Source organism: Protopterus annectens, chromosome 12.part0, assembly GCF_019279795.1.
Source record: "Protopterus annectens isolate FY-2018-M chromosome 12.part0, PAN1.0, whole genome shotgun sequence".
NCBI lineage: Eukaryota > Metazoa > Chordata > Ceratodontiformes > Protopteridae > Protopterus > Protopterus annectens.
In genome coordinates this window covers 769,097,613-769,121,637 of record NC_056746.1, presented here as the reverse complement: position 1 = coordinate 769,121,637, position 24,025 = coordinate 769,097,613, and the positions used below count along the sequence as shown (strand labels likewise).

The 24,025-nt window shown below is 40.9% G+C and overlaps 1 protein-coding gene across 1 annotated transcript in view; it reads right to left on the bottom strand.

Annotated features, from left to right (window-relative positions):
- USP31 (ubiquitin specific peptidase 31) overlaps positions 1 to 24,025 on the bottom strand; it is a 2,233,792-nt gene that overhangs the window by 1,716,965 nt on the left and 492,802 nt on the right. The window lies entirely within an intron of this gene.

The window sequence follows — 24,025 nt, the reverse complement described above, 5'->3', positions numbered from 1 at the left end:
ATAATTTGGCTACCAGAAAACAACAAAGTGTAAAAACTTCTCATTTTCTTTTTCTAGATGATGTAAAACTGTATAGTTCATCAGATGAGTTACTGAAAGCACAACTGCATGTGGTCAAAACATTTTTCAGATGATATACGAATGTCATTTTGTCTTGATAAATGTGCAAAACGCGACCTAGAAAGCTACAGCACCAAGAAAAGATCAGTTTGGGAAAGCAAGAGGGAGTGTATAAATGTTTGGGAATTGAAGGATCAACAATAAAACATGAGCAAATGCGAATAAAACTCAGTAAGGAATATTTTAGAAGACTTAAATTAATACTAAAAACAGCACTGACATCTAGAAACAAAGTTCAAGCTATAAACCAATTTGATCTTCCTGTCCTAACTTAAAGTTTTGGAGTGACTGACTGACTCCAAAAGGTGTTGGATAGTTTGGACAGGAAAAGAAGGATGCTTCATGCTGAAATGATTTATAGAAATCAGTGCATACCAAGACTACATATTCCCCATTCTGAAGGAGGTATGGGCCTCCTTGAAACTGACTACATGTATAGATCTGCAAAAGTGGGACTGGATACATATCTGCTGACCTCACAAGACCCAAACATAGTGAAAGTTTTAAAACATGAGGAGAATAAGTCTAAGATGACTTCCCTGCTTAGTTTAGCAGAAATGTATTGGTGTCAAGCGGGAATGGAAATCAATCCAAAGTTGATAAAAGTCAGTCAGCAACTGAATGTGCCAAAAAAACAAAAGAAAGAATATAAGGGGAAGGATCAGATTAAGAAGGCAAGAAATGTGGAAAATGCATAAATACAGTTGCAAGTATAGAAAATTCTTGGTACAACCTCATGTCGAACAGGATCGGACACTGGAATGGTTAAGGAGAGGTGAATTTAAACCAAAAGACAAAAGGATCCACTAAGTCCATTGAACATGTGGGAGAAATAGACAAATGTAGGTTTGTAAAACAGAACTGGAAATAGACGCACATCGTGTTACTGGTTGTGACATACTAATGGCAGAAGGAATGTATACTGAAAGGCACAATAATGTGACATGACTGTTGCAATGGGGATTGTGCAAACATTATGGTATTGAAGTCACTGGAAACGCAAGCCACAAAGCATCAAAGAAAATGATGACGTTTATATCAAATGGTATCATCCATTACCAACAGTTCAAAAAATAGATGCAAGAAAATCAGATACAGTAGTCCATGAAATGAAGACAAAAGTAGCACTGACTATTGAAATTGCTACACCCAGTGACTACAGTGTCTTACGTACAGAGAGACACAAAATTATAAAATTCCAGGATTTGCAAGCAGAAAAAAAGGGTAATGTGGAAGAAAGATACGCAGACAGTTCCAGTAGTAGCAGGAGCAACGCATCTTATAAAAAAGAATTTACAACTTTATTTAGATATATTACTGATACATGTAACTCCGTATGAATTACAGTAGTCATTACTGAACACATTGTGAGTGCTGCGAAGAGCACTACTGGCTGACATCAAAGATGAAACAATACTAATTTCATGAACTTTAATCATACGTTAATTGGGAATGGGGTTCATTCCTGTCATGGTATTAGAAACACAAAAGATTTGGAGAAATTAAAAAAAACTGAAGCCATGTTGTGTGGGGGAATAGTTCTACATTCAAAACAAAGTTTAGCAACTGTTTTTGAATACATTTTTCAGGTATTCTGGAGAGGTTGGATAAGATTGCTACATGTCTAAAGTTAGTAAAGTCTGTCAAATTTCCTTCTTTGTGCAGCGGTACAATGTGTGACTTTTCCAGATACAGAGAACGTGAGCTTCCTGGCTTGACCTATTTATAAGGATTGAGACAGGGTAAGCAATGCTACTGGCTGCTATTTTAAGGTACTCACTTGGAAGGTCATTAACTGAAGTAGAACATGGTTTTATATAGGATGTGGGCACAGGCTTGAAGATGAAAGTGGATGTGGTGATACGTGGCTGCTGGGCAGGGTTGGGATTAGATATTAGGGAATCCTTAGCTAGAGATGCTATACTATCTATGAAATAAGACTTAAATTGTATTGCGGTTTCGAGTGATGAGTTACTGGGAGAAGGGTTAGGGGTGAATTTCTAGACAGAATGCAAGATTTCTTTAATGGCTCTCCAGAATTTAAGTAAATTGTGTTTACTATTATTCTGAAAGTTATTACAGTTTAGCTTGTCTTTTCATTAATTTGCTTTTTTCCCCAAACACTTTTATTGAATTATCACTTGTGACATAGGCAAATTTAGAGTCATATAAAAGTAAACAAACTATATTAACATAATAGACATTATACTTCACATATATTGCTATGTATCATATAACCTAAGCAATATTACATAAATTATTCAATTCCTGCCTTTTTTTTTAATCTTTATTAAACCATCATTTATGACATATGCAATCATACAGTTATATAAATGAAAACAAACCACACAAACACAATCCTAGTCGCAAGCATTTTACATCACAAATCATGCTGAGACACTCCCAGTTGCAAACATTATACATCACTTATAATCTACCCAATCTTTCTCACTCAAACATTACATAGTTCATTAAGTACCACTGCCTTTTAGACCTCATTCCTCCCTTGTGTGTATTGTTCCCACAATTTCCATTTTTTTCCTATGTAGTTTGCTGCTACCCTTTTCTAAAGATCTCAATTCCAATTGTTTAATCTCTGTTACTATATTCATTACTTCCAATATAGTTGGTTTAGATTCTAATTTACATTTTTTAGTAATTGCTTTTTTGGCAGCCACCATTATTAGACACAGCAAGGCCTTACCACGTCTAGACAATTCCGATTCTGTATCATAGCTCAGAAAAATAATCTCCCTCGTCAGACCAATCTGCCCACCCAGCATCTCCAGCTTTTTAATACGACTGCAAAGCATTCTGAAGTTTTCAAGATACTGTTGTGTTTTATATTTTTGCCATTTCCATACTTCTTCTCTATCCTGCATTAGCAGTCTACTCTTTTTGGACAACCAAATTGCATTATTTGTTTTTAGTCTCTTCCTTCTAGGAGGTGCAAAGCTATTTAGGATTTTCAGAAAAGTTCTACTGAATTCTTTTACAGCATCATCTAAGGGGGGGATTCTTAGGAAGTTCCAGTTAACAGATGACATGGTAGTAATGAACATTTCTGGGTTAAATTTGGAAAGACTGTCCCCAGGATTCACTAATCTTCTGTGCAGGAATAAGTTATTCCTGCACAGGAATGACCATTTAAGTGCAACACAGCAGTGCGCCATGCATATTTACGAAGCCATGCTGCCTGTGCTATTAAACTAACACGGAGCCGTGGACGGGTGCAGGGGGTGTTGTCTGAGAGCAGAGCTCTCACAATATACATGCCCCTGCACTCAAGAATTGCCATTCAGCAATTAAAATCAGTGAGAATGCTCATAGCACCCCAAGCACATCAGGATAGCTGTAAAATGTACAGTTGCACAAAGAAATCCACAGCAAAATGTTAAATTTGTCCCTCCATTTGTTTCTCCATCACTTCAGGGTTTGTCCAGAGTTTGCACTCCCAAGAGGTTGATAGGTATGCCCACCGTGAAGCAGAAAGCTAACAAAATAACAGGTGTAGCAATAGCAGAGATATTTGTAAAGGGTATAGATAAAAGAACACTACAATTTTTTTTTTTATAATAGCAATAAAGTTTAACCATAGCTGCACGGGCGTGCCCGTTGTAAGCTACGAATAGTCCAGCTTAAACAGCACAAAACGTTAAATAGCAAGATTCATTCAATAGAAGCAGTACTGCTATAGTGTAGTGGTTAGAGCGTATGCTTTACGAGCCATCATTCCCGGTTCGATCCTCACTGTAGCAAATTTCCATTTTACATGTGAAAGCAATTCATAAACAATTATTTTGTGTATAACCTACTAAATAACACACATCTGTGAACTGGAGTACTGCATTAAGTTCAGATGTGAGGTGTTGTAATAAAGTGGTGAAATCCCCCGATAAACATGTGAACCATACAGTATAATTACACATGAATCGGGCATACTAAGCAAATTTATGATATGTAATGAATGATAAATCAATGCCATACAGCAAATAGTGTGCAAAATTAAAAATAAGCAGCGCTAAGCAATGCACACCCCTTTCCTATCACCCCTTTTTCTTGTCTTTTAATGAAATTAGCCCATGGGTAAGCGGGAGTAAACAGTTTTAAGCAGTACTAAGCGGGTTTAAGGCTGTTTGCACGGGGGTAAGCAATGCCTACACAGAATAAGCAATTTTGAGGCTAACTCTCTTGTAAGCATATTTACCTGGTAGTTAGCATTGCTTACCATTGTGCAAACCCGCTTACAACTGCTTAAAAGTGCCTTAGTCACTCTATATCCAACAGCCCTTGTTCTGCTCAGCAACATAATAATCAGTCTTTACAAGTCTTGAACCCAGGAATCTGCACATCATAACCACAGTGATTTACCACTACACCATATAAGCTGTACATAAAATTGAGGTATACTTAAAGAGATCCTCACTATAGCAAAATCGCATTTTACATGTGAAAGGAATTTACAAACATTTTTTGTTGTATAACCTACTAAACATATATTTGTGACCTGGAGTACTGCATTAAGTCTAGATATGAGGTGTCATTGTAATAAAGTGGTGAAATCCCCCGATAAACACAAGTACCGCAAACAGTGTACGTACACATGAATCATGGATACTAAACAAATTTATAACATGTAATGAATGATAAATCAATGCCAAACAGCAAATAGTGTGCAAAATTAAAAATAAGCAACGCTATGCATTGCACACCTCTGCTTACCAGGTGTAAGCAATGCGTACCCCAGCTAAACAGATTTGCCCATTGGTATGCCCCTTTAAGCAATGGCAACCTTAGGTAAGCAGGTTTGCCCATAGCTTAGCATTTTCAAAACTGTCCAATCACGGCAAAGTGCGTGAAATCGGCCCTATTTAAACCCCACAGGTGGGAATACATCTCATAACTGGTTGTAACTTCCTCCTGTAGACACAATGGCCAGTATAGGGGAAGGAATGCGCTTCCAAGCACAGCGCTGGGGCATCCAGGAGTCTAAGGTCATGGCAGGACTCCTGGTAAAAGACCATAAAGAGAGACTACTGCACGGCCAGTACCAGGCTTCCCAATATAAAGCGGAAGCCTGGAACAGTCTCACCCGTGACCTCACCAGTGTCACTGGCATCCCTCGAACTGGTGAGCAGGTCAGGCATCACTATGCCGACCTGAAACAGAGAAAGAGGGAACTCCTGGATCAGTGAATCCAAGAAGCTAGGCAGAGAGGTGATGTCCCAGCAGTGTGCAAGTGCTCATTCTACTAACTGTTTAATAATTGCCTAGTCGTGTACATTATGGATAGGTATGGTTAATATTCCTCTATGTCTCTGACAGCTACAGTGCAGCGTGCTGTGGATCAAGAAACCCATGCATGCAGGCTGCAAAGGCTGTGACGCGAGGCAGGTTAGTAATAATCTTGCATGTACTGTCATAAGAAATAAATCTAAAAAAATAGTAGAAAGTTAATTGCCAGTATAAAACCTATATTGTGTATGGGATGTACTGAATAAACCAAACAATATGGCAGGAAGAGTCTCATATAGGTTGTATGTAAATAAAAGGCTAATAGCCTGACAATAAAGGTCTAACTCCTAGATTACTTGTGTTTACTCTGGTATCATATGGTAATGTAGTGTTGCATTCACTTAATAGTACTGTTGTATTAAGCACTGTTACCCAAACTGTGCTACATGAATAAAATGTGTAAGAATTTCTGTATATGACTGTTGTAACCACAAGGTCATACTGTACAACTGAGGGAGACTTAGAAAACAGTGAAAAGATACAAAGCAAAATCCAAATAGCACACTCTACTATGACATAAACTGTTGTATTTTTAGCACACACAGCAATGGTTCGAATCCTGGGGAGTGGTAGTAAGCTGTATGCATAATCATACCCCTCAACTGTACAGATTTCTTCAGAAAGTTCAGATAATTGGCTTAAATTTTCTGCCTGTCACCCTGTCCCCCTGGCAAATCAGTGGGATGATACCAGAAGTTTAGGCAGCAAATGTCAGACATCATAACCGTCAGAAAAATATCTATAAGAACAAACCTGTCACTCTGGCAACTCACCAAAATATTATGAGAGTAATATGCAAATTATGTCCCATCTCTATCCCCATGCTGTGAAGCTATGATCAGTGTGTGTGCAGTAACAGAGTGAGATGTATGTGCATAATAATAACATGGAATCTGGTAGTATGTGTGGCAACATTCGGGTAGTGTTGACAAACATTCCCTCCACATGTCTGTCAGATAAGAAAACTGTGCCTGGAAAAAAAGACTGAAATCCTGGACTGATACTGTTTAGTCTGGTATTGTATGGCACTGTTAGTGTTGCAGTTTCTCTGAATAATAATGTATTACTCATCACTTTCACCCACACTGTGCTACATAATAAAAATGTCTAAGAATCCCTGTATAAGACTGTTGTAATTACAAGGTCAGATTGTAAAACTACAGGAGACTTACAGACAGAAAACAATGAAGATATACACAGCAATATCTTAATAGCACACTCAACTGTGACGTACACTGTTTTATTTTTAGCAGACACAGCCATAGTTCGAATCCTCGGAGTGGTAGTAAGCTGTATGCATAATCATACCCCTCAACTGTACAGATTTGTTCAGAATGTCCAGATAATTGCCCCATATCCGCTGCCTGTTACCCTGTCCCCCGGCAAATCAGTGTGATGATCTCTGAAATTTAGGTAGCTTTTAATGACATATAACTGACTGTCAGACCTGTAAATATTCAGAAAAATGTATAAGAAAACAAACCTGTCATTGTAGCAACTCACCAAAAGTTTGAGGGCAATTGTTAAAATATGTCCCAGCCCAGTTCCACCTGCATGTTGTAAAGCCTTGACCAGAGTGTGTGCAATAACAGATTGAGAGGTATGTGCATAACATCAACCTAGAATCTGGGAATATGTGTAGAAACAGTCAGGTAGTGTTAGCAAACAATACCTCCATGGGTATACGAGGTAAGAGGTGTATACTGTAGGTAAAACACAGTTCATGTATATACTTGTCTACAAACATAATACTGTCCAAACTAAGACCATATGGTAGTGTAATAATACCTGCAAGGTACAGATTACAGCAGTGACTAAGAAAGTTATGAGAACTACAGGGATAAACAAGTTAATTGACATCTCTATCCCCCCACCATATCTGCAACAATAATCTAAATACACAACTCAATAGATATGTGTACAATTAAATCTACTGTACACATATCTATTGAGTTGTGTATTTAAATTATTGTTGTAGATATGGTGGGGGGATAGAGATGTCAATTAACTTGTTTATCCCTGTAGTTCTGATATGTGTACAATTAAATCTACTGTACCCACGGTGGTGGTGCTACGGTAGCGTTGTCGCCTCACAGTAAGACGCTGTCCGGTTCGATTCTCATCTAGAGCGTCTTCTACGTGGAGACATGCGTGAATGGGTGTACCTTCGGTGAAGGTTGTGCGTCAGGGCTGGTAACTCGGCACATAAAAATCAACTACCAATCATTAGCGGACTGGAGTTCCGCTGTGGCGACCCCTAACTGGGAAAAGCTGAAAGACACAAACAAACAATTAAATCTACTATTGGGACATAGGACCTACTGTTTGATAAATATTGAAATGTATTGCTATGCATGTGCCATGTTGAAATACTCCCACACTGGCGGCGTGTTACCATCAATGTAACCTGCATGCTATTGTAATGGCCACTGTGGTTCCATATTGTTCGCTATGCATCTGCTCTATATCTGGTGTTTTGGGTTAATGGGAATATCTATGCATGCTGTTATACCTAATCCTGGAATGTGTTAACTATTACTAACCACATATATTTTAAAATTGCAACACCATACCACGTATGGGAAGGCGGGTCCCAGCGGACCCACCGCTCCCACCTCAGCTGGCCATGGCACTGAGCACCAGCATGTCTGGGGCCTACCCTGGGACCTCCTTGTTCGCTGGTCCTGCACAACCTTTGGGTGGAAGCGCCTCAGGGGATGGGATTCACACCCACCCTGGGAGCGGGCTCGGACAGGAAACTGTCACCCATTGTCAGGTCTGGGGTCTGGTGTGTAGTGAGCTCCACAGGGAGTTTGGAGATCTGCTACTCCAGCTTGAGGGCCGTATGGTGCATTTAGAGGGTCAGCCTACCTCATCTACTGAGCCCCCAGCACCGCCACTTTTGGTGCCGTGAAGGTGCAGTGGTGACTGCCCATGGGTGGGGACATAAGTCTCACTGTTTCATTTGGGGGCTCATGGGCTTCCGACTTCCAAACAACCCTCCCCATTCAAGGTGTTTACCCCCACATCATATACTGCCCCTGTATGCTCTCTTGTCTGTCTTGGCTGTCATCCTACCCAACCAACCTCCCCAAATATACCTACTATCCTTCCCCAACATCCCACTCTCACCTTAAAAAAAGAAAAAAAGGGCAATCTGTTCCCCCAAAAAATCTTGCCCCATACATAGCTATCCATTTCCCACACATGTCCACTGGACACACGTACTCTGGTGTAACTGGCCTCACAACATATTATTGTTGTCCTCACCCTTCTCTCAGGGATTTGAGTGTCCAAATCTACCTCCAAATTCAGTGAAAATGCACAACTGTTGCTGTAGAAGAAATGGACAGCTATGGACCTTCCCTACACCCATCCTGCACATCCCTAGCTATTTTCCCCATTGTATTTCCCTCTTTGTGCCCCTTTTTCACCACTTTTCTATCACCCCTTTCTCTTTTCTTTTAAAGAAATTAGCGCGGGGGTAAGCGGGTTTAAGCCTGTTTGCGCGGGGGTAAGCAATGCGCATACAGAATAAGCAATTCTGAAGCTAACTCTCTGTAAACATATTTAACCGGAAGTTAGCATTGCTTACAGTCAAGCAAACCCACTTACAACTGCTTCAAAGTGCCTTAATCCCTCTGTCTCCAACAGCCCCCGTTCTTCCCAGCAACAAAATAAGCAGCCCTTGCAAGTCTCAAACCCAGGACCCTGCACACTATAGCCAAAGTGATTTACCACTAAACCATACCAGATATAAATAATTCTGATGTTTTCTCAAGCATATCATCCAGCACAGTCATTCAACAGTAGAGAAAATGTATTTATATATGTAGATTTTTATATATATATATATATATATATATATATATATATATATATATATATATATATTTATATATATATATATATATATATATATATATATATATATATATATATATATATATATATATGTATGTTTACATATATATGCCTAAATATATATATATATATATATCTAAAAAAAAATATATATATATATATATATATATATATATATATATATATATAAAATGTAAATAAAAGAACACAAATACATGTATGATCAAAGCCACAGTTAATAGGGGTAAGGGGGCCCAAATTAAGTACCTCTTGTAATTATTGATATCATCCCCTCCTCCACATCTGAATAGATCTACCTTGCAACACAATACCAACATTTGCAAGTCTCATACCCAGGACCCTACACAGCATAGCCACAAGAAGTTAACAGTAATCCAGCTCACCTGTACGATGTCAGGATGATATCAATAAGATATTATGCAGAACAGTCTGTCTACCATAGGGAATGTACAATGTGGAAGCAGTAAACATTCCAATGATACATATACACACACACATATATGCACACATATATATGTACATACACACACATATACATATATTACTACGTACAGATATGTATAGAAAAATACATACTTAAAGGGTACAGAGCATACTGAACAGCCAGTATTCCTACAGTTGCCACCTTTTAAAATGGACAGTGTTTGATTCTCTCATACAAAAGACAATTATTGCATGAAACATATACCCACAGAGAAATCAAAGGATATGACACCACACACAGGTTTGTATACATAAGAAATGTTTATTTGTGTACTATTTCAGTTGTATATGCCATTTCATAAAGCAGTTAGGTGTCTGAAATACATATTAACTGAGTAATGCAACTCTCAAGCAAAACATTTTATACAGTAATCTGAAAGCATAACATATGTTGCTGTCCAGGACAAGGGCTTCAAGTAGTACAACAGTAAAGAAACACTGGCCCGGAAGATAAGAATCAATCAACAGTAATTAATGCAGATGTAGTTCAGCAGCCTCCAATTACACTCTGTACTCAACCCCTAGGGGGAAAAGAATATGTATCTGTTACATAACAATGCTTAACTTAAAACATCATCATCACACTGACGAACAGAGCTGTCTGTAAGACAGTAAGCACTAGCCCACCAATGTTCCCAAGGTGAAAGGTATGAAAATGTACAACCATATACCTTAAGGTGTCTTACTACTGATATCCCTCACATGTTTTAACAGCCTAGGTTATAAATGGCGCATACCTCTCCCTCACAGAATGACTTACAAGGGCATATAACAGTGTTACATACACTGACCTCTGGGCTGTACAAGGACACACACATTTTGTCCATCTGTAGCCCACATATATATGGACCCTACCCCACAATATGTGTGGGTGTCCACAACATTACTGGAATGATAGCAGGAATGACAGCATGATATAATGATAGGCCACTACTTAACAACCTCTTACTGCATGACAGATGGACAAAGCCTGGTATATAGGTGGAGGACAGAGGCTGGAACAGAGGACCATATTTCCAATATTGTTGTTAAATACTGTAAAAGTTGCTGGTGTTACAAGATTGTTTGTAACATACCCTTATTCAGGAATATGAAGTTAGAAACACAAATGGATGTAGCCAAGTACTGATAGCACTCAACAGACAGAATACCACTGATATATTGGAGACAAGACCTGTGTGGTGAACAGACAAAACATAACAGCCAATCCTCTGGCCATCATGTGGATAGGCCCACAGTTGAGAGTTATGCACACAGACTGCATTCCATGCCAAACTTGTATGTACACACAAACCTTGTAAAACTAGCAGTATATAATGCATATAACACTATTCACACTGTCCGTAGGTCTGGAAATTTATACAAATATGTAGTTGGCCTGTGTCTGCAAGTCCTGTTGTAAGAGGTATCTTTCCACACATAGGAAGGATGTCTTCCATACAGGAAAGGTAAAGGGACAACACCCACATTATGTAGTAATTTATAGTAGTGGGTTTCCATGACAGTGGTAATTGGAAGTACTACACAGCTGGCTGCATGCAAGTAGTGAACACTGATTGGTGCAGAGGCCATCACCTGATCATGTGCATCACCTACAAAATCCATGCTGCAATCTATTCAAAGCAGCTCATCCCTGTAGTGGGAGACAGGGAGAGGGGAAGAGAGAGAGAGAGAGAGAGAAAAAAAAACAGGAAAAAAAGTATCTAAACAAATTAAACCTACAAACAACCCTACATAACTAAGGGGACACACAAAAGTGTACTTAGAAGAGAAGACAATCCTAAAACAGGTATGTGAAACATATATGCATGTAACTGAATGTAGTACTTGGTCTATAATAATGAGACAGATGATGTGGAAAGATTTATATGTGCCATCAGGAGTTGTTGTAATGATGTCCCGCTGAACAACTGCTATGGACAATAGTGTCTGTCCCTGTGGGGAGTGGGCCATACTTGTCAACTGTGCAGATCAGCACTGAATTACAAGATATAAGTCATCATAGTGTGTGTTCTATACCTCAAGACATGTATATTAGTGTGGCAAATAGCTGGTGGTGGAAGTAATGTTGTTATGATAGACATATGAGTTTCATACCCGACCACTTGCAGGACAGTCATGTTAACTGGTAATGTAGCATGCACAAATACCATAGATGTGTAATAGGCTTACCTGGCTGCAATCTGTCCCTATATATATATCTCCCAATGTTAGGCTGTGTCCACATGTGACACCTGTCTGTGTTGTAGCAAGGCAGAACAGTGGAGCTGTGGAGGAAGGAGAGCTAGTGTGTGTGTGTGTGTGGACCTGATGTTTGAATGCAACCTATATATATATATATATATATATATATATATACATATATATATGTGTGTGTGTGTATGTATATATATCTATATATATATATATATATATATAAGTATATATACATATATATATATATATATATATATATATATATATATATATATATATATGGATCTAGGACGTTTGATCGAATCAATTAAGGGTGAGCATACTTACGCGAAAGTGCTTTTCACCAAAGAAGCACTTTCGCGTAAGTATGCCTGCTGCCGAGGTCGTACTATGGTACAGATAAGGGAAAATTCCTTTTTCCCCACTGTAGTGCGGTCTCGGGGGGAGAATATTAAACAAGGGGGTGTGTGGGGGGAACAAAATGTAAATGTAGTGTTTTTTTTTTTTTTATTGACATACTTTAACAAAAGCGCTTTTTCGGTTAAAGCGCTTTCATTAAAGTGTGTTCGGTGGTTATGGATTCGGATGTTTGATCACTCAATTAAACGTCCTAGATCCATATATATATATATATATATATATATATATATATATATATATATATATATGTATACACAACTCAAAATATATATCTACACACACACTCATATATATATATATATATATATATATATATAAACACACACACACAAACACGTATGCTACATATATACAAACGCATACATGTGTTATGTATTTATATATATATATATATATATATATATATATATATTTATATATATATATATATATATATATATATGTGTGTATATTTATAAATACATTTCCCCTACTGTTGAAATGACAGTGCTGCACAATATGTGTGAGAGAACATCACACATATATATCTACAGTAGTAAGTGGGTGCAAAATGAACAGTTATGTCTGGTGTGAAATCCATGTTGGGAACACATTGCCCTTGTTTGTGAAGGTGGGATTGGTATGTTGAAGGATAGTAGGTATATTTGGGGAGGTAGGTTGGGTTGGAAGAAAGACAAAACAGCAAACAGGGGTGGTATATGACACATGTGGTGGGTAAACACCTTGGATGGGGAGTGGTGTTTGGAATGTGGAAGCCCATGAGCCCTCATATGGAAACAATGGGACCAAGGTCCCCACCCACGGGCAATCACAACTGCACCTTCACGGCCCTGAAGGTGCCTGGGCTGGGGGCTGAGCAGGAGGAGCATGCAGACCCTGTGATTGTGTACAGAGGGCCTCAAGGTGGTGTAGCACCTCTCAAGTCTCTGTGGAGCTCCCTATGCACCAGACCCTGGACCTGATTTTGGGTGGCAGGATCCTGTCTGTGTGTGCTCCCGGGGGGGGGGGGGTGAAAAATCCCCTGAGGTGGTTCCACCTGAAGGTAGTGCAGGACCAGCAGATGATGAAGTCCCAGATGTGACGTGGCCTGGTAACAAGGGCAGATAGGTGGGAGAGGTGGTTCTGCTGGGAACTGTCTTCCCAAACATGCTATTGTGTCACAGTTATAGAACATATGTGGGTAGTAATAGTCCACACTTGCCAGGATTATGTCTAACAGCATGCATAGATATCCCCATTAACACAAAACACCAGATTTGCAGCAGTCACATAGCAAACAGAACACATGCATATATCGAACTATAGTGCATCTTACAATGGCATGCAGGTGACATTGTTTGCAACAGGCTATCAATGATAGTGTTTCAACATGGAACATGACTACAAACACATTGCACAAATTGTTGTACAATATGTAGATTTGCTGTAAACATACCCGTTGAGTTGTGTGATCAGATTGTTGTTGTATATATGGTGGGGGGAGACAGAGATGTGTATTAACAACTATTATATCTTTGCAGTATGAGGTCCTCAGACCTTTTTTTGTCTTTATGTCTTTCAGGCACCATGTCACGGGAGCGACTGCCGATGTACACCACTCAGGAGAATGAGGTGATCATTCAACCTGGTGCAGCACTACCACACCCTGTTTGGACGTACAGCCCATGATCTGTAGGAGAGGACCATCCTGTGGAACAATCTTGTCCACAGGGTAAATGATGTCGGCCTGCATAACCGCAGTTATGAGCAGGTCCGACATCTGTGACTGACCTACTCAGCCATGCCCGTTGGCATGCTGCTGCGGTTAGGAGGGACCAGCTAGCCACAAGGGGGGGTCATGTCATCCAGCCCCCCCAACACATGCTGAGGAGCTCCTCGTCAGCCTCGAGGCACCTGCCCTCCCGCAAACACAACATCCTGCGGAGACCATTGTGGAGGTGGGTGCTACCCACACAATGGATGAGGAGCATGCAGGTAAGGCCACAGGGCACATCAGTAGACTACTGTTGCATATCCATCTGCATCTGTAGAGTTTAATCATGCATATGTGAGATACATTGTAATAAAACAGATGTGCATAATCTGTAGTATTGTGGGTTTGTACTGTTGATGTGTTGTAATGCTGCTCCCACCCTGTACCAATGCCAAAGGTGTGGCTTCTGACATCACATCTCTCACACAACTATGTAGGACCCTGTGGTATACCTCCAGGGCAGCAGCCTGTAGCTGGTGAGTATGGTATTTGTTCAGGTTTGCCAATACACCGGCCTTGTTATGGCCATGGTATTTTACATGCACATATTTAACACATCTATCCAAAATGCATGCTGTACATATTCACTTATTGCTGCTGTTAACTGCACTGCATCACAGTGGTCACCATGGTGGCATATCTGAAGGATATGTAAGAGTCCTGCACTATAACTAACAATCTGTCATTGCAAGATGTGTGCAAAGAGATGAACAAAATGGTGGGACAAATGGCCTACAGTAGGGACATGTCTGAAACATCACCCTTATACAGTGCTACAGCAGTGTATATACCACTATTACAATGGCAACTGTTACAGATCTACACAACGGCATATCACAATATCGCATTCCACAACCCTTACAACCTGCAATGTGGTCCTAACATGAGCAATGAATGTGTAATATGGAATCCTATGTTAGGACAACAAATATGGGGAATACATACCTTAACAAATACTGGAAGCATATGTGTGCATACACTCCAAATAACATATTGTGGAAGCAGCTACTGAGGTACTGACAGCATGCACTCGTTATGAGTATGGACCTTCCAGCAAGTACAGGTCCTCAATGTCACACCAAGAAATGGTCTGCTGTCCAAGACATTTGCCTATCAAATGTGCCCACTTACCTGCAACAGAGGCAGCCATGACTTGCACATATCTTACAAGCCATGGAATGGATCCCATACCCAACAGGTAGCACACATGAGTAGGACATGTAGCCTTACCTCACCATTGCATATACCATGACAAACAGTGTAGACAGCCATGTATGGGACAGGATTAATGTAAAAAATAAATAGATGGCCATCCAAGGCAGATGACAACCCATGTTGCAAACTGTTCATGCAGGCTGCCTAGTAACGTGGCACAACACTTAGGGAGTTACAGGAATGTCTACCAAGTACTGCCTGTGCAGTACCTGTGTCGGCAATTGTCTGAACTCTGCATAAGTGTGGCCCATGGGTTAGGGTAATCAGATGGGACAGTTGTTCCACAGGAAACATTAGCCAGGGTTCTCTACAGGTAGCGTACGCATAACATCAAAAGTCCCCCAAAGGCATGTGTTGCAATGTGCACTGGTGTACCAAGACCAAGTTGGAAACCTACAGACAGTATCGATTAAGATACATGTGCTGCACAACCAAGACCTCACCCCACCTCAGGTCCACCATTCCCATCTGTACCTTGATGGTGCCAGTGTACACCTGTATGTTTGGCATTCATTAGCAGGGACTAGGCTGATACACATGGTGTTCAGAATTTGGGACACTGCAAAATGACACATGTGCAGGCCATAGTTGTCAAGCATCTGCAAAAAGGCTGAGGATGGGGAGGGGATGTAATCCTGAAAAAACAGTGAACTGAAGCAGAGATCCAAAGCTCGCTAAGAATGGCTGTATCTGCACACAGTCAAGGTCATGAATTCTGGCAGACATAACCCTGACTCCACAGCAATAGTGACGGCACTGTGTGACCTCCAAGGACTGTGCATGAGTTGACCTTGCAATTATGCAGAGTTGGGGGACATTTATAGGGTAGAGTGACCAAATAATGGCAGATGCAGATGGCCCATGCTAGTATACCCCTTCCAGGAATAGTGACTGCTGTAGTACACTTAACAGTTGGTGCAACAAAGCATCATGATAAGTCCACACATATGCACCCAAAAATTGTATGCATCTCAATCAGCATCTGCACAACTAATATATTTGTTTGATACTGTATTTGATTGCACAGGTCATATGTCACATATCAGGTTCATGTAATGTTAACATATGCAGTAATGTGGCCTCATGGCATATCAAGGAAGAGGGTGCCATGTCAATAAGGGTGTGTACACTGCCCATAGCCACAGTAAGGTTTGAAGGTTGTCAATGTAATTGTACTTTACTGGCCTTACATGCACCACTTATGATGAGATCTGTAAATCAGACATCAGGCATTCACAAATGACATCTGTCCACATATCATCCCAGGTATGTGTCGGACAAACACATAGGGGCTGTGAGCAGCAGAGCAAACATAACTGACACACACATACACATTCAGCAATGGTGTGTATACCTGTGAGGTATGGTGCACAGTACATGCCAGTGTGCTGAACAGGTGCACAGGAATACTGTTTACATGAGTGCAGTGTGTTCCAGGGGAAGGGGGATCACCTGCTAACATATCACATACATACATACATCACAGAGATGTATAATGTTTGGTAACAGGGATTGACTGTAGCTGCACTGCATGGTGTTGAGTGCCATATGTCATGCATGTTGACAGATGGGTAATGAGAGGTGTGTGTGTAATATCTTTGTGCAACCTCACCTGTAAGTGTGTGTGTGTGTGTGTGTGTGTGTGTGCGCGTGTGTGTGTGTGTGTATATATACTGTTAAGCAATGACGTATAGGTCTTAAAGTGCATTTCTAGTTTTCCCCACACAAGTGGCGAGGTGGGTCAGGGTTCCTCCTGTAGGCAAACTGATGCTGGTGTCCATACAGACACTGATGATAATGATAGGTGTGTTGAGGCACAGGCAGGGTTGTCAGGGGCTGAAGCTACGCCATCATTTGACATCTCACTGTTATCCACCCCATCCCCACACACAGTCACATTACCTATACATACCCCGTCACCAGTGGCCATAGCTGAGGGACAGTTGTGGGGTGGTGGCATGGGACAGGACAGTATAGTATCTATGGGGAGTGTGTCTGGACACAGCAGCCATAGCCGGATGTCCGGCAAGGTACCACACAGTCAGATATACAGGGGGTGCTCGTAGGAGGGCTGCTGGTCATCATGCCCCTGGCAGAGGTGCCACATCTGGTGCCACCAGACGCATGTTTCAGGGTGTCATGGAGGCGCAGGCACGTATGGAACGGTATACCAGACAGGGTCTGAGGCTGCAGAGGGCTACTCATTCAGCTGTTATTGACAACATCCATGATCTTGTTGGGTAAGATGGTGGGAATCCTCATCAGTGGAATGTCTGAACTTGAGCATATGGTGGGAGTAGTGCGACGGCCACGTGAACGAAGGCCAGCAACACCAACAGCTGGAGGTCGACGTGGACATGCCAGAGATCACAGCCACTCCTGTAGTGGCAGTACCAGCCCAGCACTGCAGGAGGGGCACTGTCCACACCACAACACAGCAGACCATGTGAACGTGGCCGTGGCTGGTCCCAAGAGGGACCTGGATCCAGGGGACATATGTCGTCATCATCAGCGGAGAGTACCATATCATAGCTTGTACCTGGTGGTGCTCGTGGAACCCCTGGCAGGCAAAGTTCCCATGTCCGTGGCCGGAGACAGTGAACTGCACACTGTGCCAGGTACGGTCTGCAGCTGTCCAACAAACCCCTGTATAGGGCATCCATAAGGCAGAAGTGTGTGCATGCATACACACACACATCAGCAACACACCTAGGGCAACCCCATACCTAGACACACCACATCACAACAGCCCAATTAATACTTAAACTCCCTCACACACACACATGATGTCAAACATATGGCTCAGCCTAGGTCTCTGGCAAACCAACAACACACCCTATGAATATGATACCTGTGCCACATCCTTGTCATCCCTGTCATCCATAACATCAATGCAGGGACAGGCTAATATGGTTCTGATGCACAGGGTGACTGAACTACGGTGTACCAATGTAATGCTGTGTAACATGTTGTCAGCACTAAAGTTTAATGCTTACATGCCAGGAAGTGTAGCTGTCCAGCCACGATGCATTATAGCTGCTATTAACATGGAGTGATTGTGGTCTCCATAATGTATTCCATTTGTGTTGTAGGTGTCCATGCTGTTGTTTCCTACAAGGGGTATGGCACTGTGGTGACACCTCGACTGTGCCATATCCTGAGTACAGCTGAACACATGTTACAGGTCTGTATAACAGTTACTCCATGTGCCACATGGCTGATAGGTCTGGAGGTGTATACAAGTGAGTGCATGGTGGCTGACGTCAGCAGCCCTTCTACAGTGGACAACGTTAAGTGTACTGGGTAGTACACACCACATGTTTGTGTATAACACACACAGAGGCTTTGGTGTTGATGCAACACACAGAGAATACTATACACATGGATGTATGTACTTGTGCAAGGAACCCATTTTAGCCTATGTAATTCCACCAAGACAAATTGGGAAATAAGCGGTCTGCTAGTTTAATCTCATTGACGATGGTACTGGCAGGGTATATGTCCCCTTCCCCAATGTAGTGCAATCCTCAACTCGGTAAACATAGGTGTGCTGGTGTGGGTGGCACAGCCCTACCCTTTGGAGGGTGTGAGGTGCTGTAGAACCACAGAAAGTGTGACTGACAACTACTTAACCTGTTAACATGAACTGTACACTATTACAGCCAGCTAAGCGGGGGGCTACAATCAACAATAACTGCAACGATGGCGGCTATGTCCACAAGATCCACACCTAGCTATATATACCAACCCCAGTATCGCTGTACACCTATACAGTGGAGAAGAGGGCATTTACACATCTACTACTAGTTGTGATGAAATTTATTTCCACAGGATGATACCTGTGAAATGTTAGCATTTGCCAGGCAGTTCTCGGACAGATGACCTCCTGGGACATGTATATTCTGTAAACGGAAGTAGATCCCTTCACATACACACACACACACTCTTACTTGGCAACACTGGGACTAGAATCCCTACCTAGGTGCGTAGTGCTACTGATGTGTGTGGCCTTAATTGCACACACCACACAGCTTTTAGGATGAGGTGTGTTCCAGGTTACATGTTAAGTAAAGAACATCACCAGGACCTGTACAGTATGGTAATGGGGGAATGTACTGGTTGTTTATAAACAATACATAGTGTGACAATGTCATATACACACTGACAAACACATAACAGTCATACACACATCTAGGAGACCTGGGCTTATCAGTGCTAACTACCTTGTCACTGTGTCCACTCTGTTATGGATGAGTTGCACACAGCACATGCATAACTGGGCTGGATAGTGTTATCAGTTACCTGTATGGTTGATGGTGACAGTGGTCCTCATACAGTGGGACATGGGACATGTACTGGGGGCATCATGGTGTAAAGACAGTATACCCAGCACCCACACCCCACAGTGGATATTGTACGCACTGAAACCCATGATAATACTCTGACATAACCACTGTGATGGCCGTGCCCTGGCCTAGCAATCAAGGAGCCTCAATCCTTACCACTAACACCAGGGAGGGCATCTCATATAACAGAAAAGGATAACAAATACACACAGTAAAGTACACTTTCTCTTGAGTGCACACAGAGAATAAAGTCAGTCTGGGGCTGGTTGCTCCCTTGCTCCCCAGGTCCCCAATAAGACTCCGCACTGGCACAACTATAGGGTCCAGATCTCAGCCTAGCTGGCAAGCTAACCTCCAGTACCCTCTCTGTCCCACCAGTGCTTCGAGTCCTTGCCCCGGTAGCTGACACCACACACGCTTTGAGGTAAGTATTTATACAACTTCACAGACATTCCTGGGAAAGGCTGACACAGATTCTCCACCTGTGCTCCTTTAACCAGACTATACGGTAGTAATTACTGTCACCACCAGCTAATAATTATCAGCTACCCAAAGGCCATTAAAAGGGTGTCCAATTATTACTGTGCAATCTTATCCAATTGGCAAGTGTGACTAATCAGTCTAAGGCTTATTAGATTGGCCTTGTACAATAAACTCTATAAATATGCAATGTACTCTGGAGCTTAAACCAGTCACAGGTAAAAGATTTAAATATTTAATAATAAATAATTAAAACACAAGACAATACTACTAAACCACAGTGCTATCCAAGAGTTCAGAGATTACACAGAAACTTAAAACAATACAGTAGGAAAGTTCTGATTTAACAGAAAAAACACTTAAGTCTAATCTTTATAGTCCTAGCTATTTCTACAAGAAAACATACTTCTAAAGTAACTTACTTTCATAGACATAGCATAAAGCAGTGCTGAGAGTTGGATATCAAGATCAAAATGCTTACAGTCTCTCTCTCTCCCTCTCAGCAATAGTTTTTAAGATCACTCATAAACATCTCTGCCGGACCCTCCCAGATTACATCATTTTGACACTTAGATTTCCCCAGTATACACATTACATCATTTAGACACTTAGTTTGGAGTTCCCAGGCCAACAGGCTACATTATTTAATAATCTAACACCTGCTCAGGAAACTACAACAATAAAAGACATTTCACATGTACACTCTAGTAATTATTCCTTAAGTTAAAAAAATAGAAAGAATGTGATAGCCCAGACCAAATTACTCCGAGCTCTACAGATCAAAGAACCTACAAGACATAATTTTTAATTTCAAAAAACATTTGAAATGCTTGGCTTCGTTTTCCTTACAGTAGATGGCAATGTTGCTACAATCTTGAAGTTCACATTTTACAGTGTTTTCTTTCATTTAAGAAACAAGCCTGTATTCTACATTTATTATTTACAAATTATAGCATTATGCATCAAATTCTATTTGACTAGGCTGGCAGCCGTAACCCCTTCTTTCCCAATCTTCACACCCACCACCACGCATTGACCAGGACTGCAGTACAACTCTTTGTCTATCCCAAGAGTGTTATTACTGGGATATGCATCTAATGCACATGCCACAGGGATAGTAGGGTGATGCACTGTCATGGCTCTCCTACAGTCAGCAACATCACTATCCCTAATACTGTGTGGCAAGGCATATTATATTAGGAAAATGTGGCATCGGAATGTTGTATCCTACAAATATACACACTTGCGCACACACACACACACACACACACACACACACACACACACACTTGCCAGAACTCAGATGGTATATCCCATGCCTATCAACCAATTTGTACAACAGTGTTGTGCTGGTACTGCAAGCTCCAGGTAGTCCATAGGGTGATGAGTGTAACAAGGTACATGTAATGTCCAGTACAGCAGCAGCCACATCTAGCTATGGCAATAGGGGGTGTGATGAGTGTGAAGAGCCTCAGGGTTTTATCAACTACAGTTCTACAAATACACAGACACTGTTACTCTCAGTAATGCACACGTACACATTTGTCAGTACTGGGGTCCATCGGTGAAGGTGTACATAGGTGGGTACCAGGCTACTGTCCATGGAGAAATGGGAAGTGTAGAGGATGTGTGTACAGTGGTATCATGCCACCTGCCATTTGCCAGCAGGCCATCTATCAACAGTTACCACAGGGGTGATCCTCAGGGTGAGAGTTACATGCAACATCCAATCATCTGGCTCCCTCTTGCAGAGGGCCAGTGAGGTGCTCCAGCTGACATGTATGCAACATGTATTACATAACATGGTCAGTGTCTGTCTTGGAGACCTGTACCCAAGCATGTTCTGTGGTAGTATAGTTGACATATCCATGACATGTGGTGTGTACAGGGTGTGGATTCCTAGCTGTGGCATTAACACAGCTGGGCAGACATGTCAGTGTCACTCAAGCATAAATTGCCTGTAAGTAGCCAAGATGGAGTCCTGACATCTGCACATCTGTACAGAGGACAGAAAGACATCAGTTAGCCAATTGGTTATGCAGTAGGATGACTGTGTTGACAGACAGACGTCTGACAGTGATAGGTATGTCATTACTACTTGGCAGCAGCCCTCAATGACATGTCCTATACACATAGTAATCTACAATTAATATTCATGTGTCAGATCAATATCCAGTAGCAAATACTTAATGACACACAGCTCGCAAACCAAGAACACGATAGTGAGGACTCAGAGTCCATCTTTGCATGCAGGGGTGTTTGGTTCCAGTACTACAATTTGCAATCTATTCTTACTTGGGATAGCACTGTCAACAATAATAACATAATGATACACTACATGCCAGTGTGACTGCATATAACCTGGGATACTACCCATGTATGAAAAACATTCAAAAGGAAAAGTGTTGTACAAAACATAAATACTCAGGTGTCACAGACAGTAGACTCACACCCCTTGCTGCCATAATGACAGCACATAGACGGATATTATGTACATGGAATTAAATACACTTATTAAAAATGTCATTACCCTGCAATTTTATCAGACTGGACTGTGACCACTGATTCCCAGGGCTGAGCTATGCTTAGCAGGTGAAAGCATTACTTAAATGTAAATGGTAAGCACACTTGCGCACTGGTAAGCGAAGGCTACACGGTGTAAGCACCTATATGTTTAACTGTATGTTAGCGCTTACCGTCGCACAAACCTACTTAAAGCTGCTCAAAACTGCTTTAACCACTCTGTATCCAACAGTCCTTGTTCTGCCCAGGAACAAAATAAACAGCCCTTGCAAGACCCTGTACACTATAGTCACAGCAGTTAACCACTAAGCCATTACAGCTGTGAAGACGGTTCTTTTTTCCAATATATCTGTCAGTACACATACTGAGTAGCATTGAACTGATGATTTCAACAATTGTGTAGTATTTGTTAGTGATATTAGTGTTGAATCACGTATGTTCTTATATCTAATTATACACATATCAGATAAATACAGTGTGATACATCCGGGAAGGTAAATACAACAGTTATGCTTACACATAACAAGGATATGGATATGGATATATATATATATATATATATATATATATATATATATATAAATACACATATGTAGATATATGTATACATGTACATACGCATATATATTTATTTATATGTATTTCTATACATCTGTACATTGCGTTATATATATGGTCATATATAGATCTATCTGTGTATAGATATATATATATATATATATATATATATATATATATATATATACAGTGTGCAGAAATAACTGCCATCTCAGTTCTAATGCTTCCAGAAGTAACATGTAATACCCGCATGGTTGTTTATATTGCACTGTGTCAAAAATGCGAAGGGTTCTATGTGGGTAAAACTGAGCGCAAGTTACGAGAAAGGGTTTATGAGCATCAATATGCTATAAGTAAGGACAAGCAAGAAAATGCGTTGGCTAAACACATTTCTATGTGTAAAGACCACTTCTTTAAATTTATGGCCATTGACCAGGTAGTTGAAAATAAAAGAGGTGCCCCATCCCAGTTACTTCTGGAAGCATTAGAACTGAGTTGGCAGATTAGACTGAATGCCTACGCTTTTCCTGGACTAAATGAGGGTTGTTCCATCAGTTCTTTACTTAAACTGAGGAATTTATTAAGATAGTTCACACATTTCTATATAGGTAGTAATACCAGAGAGAGTACGAATACGAATGTTTGACTTATACAAGCATAATTAATTATTTCTGCACACTATTTAAATTTAAATTTGAATTTATCCATACGTATTTATGTATATTTTTTATCTTTTACTTGAATTGATGCA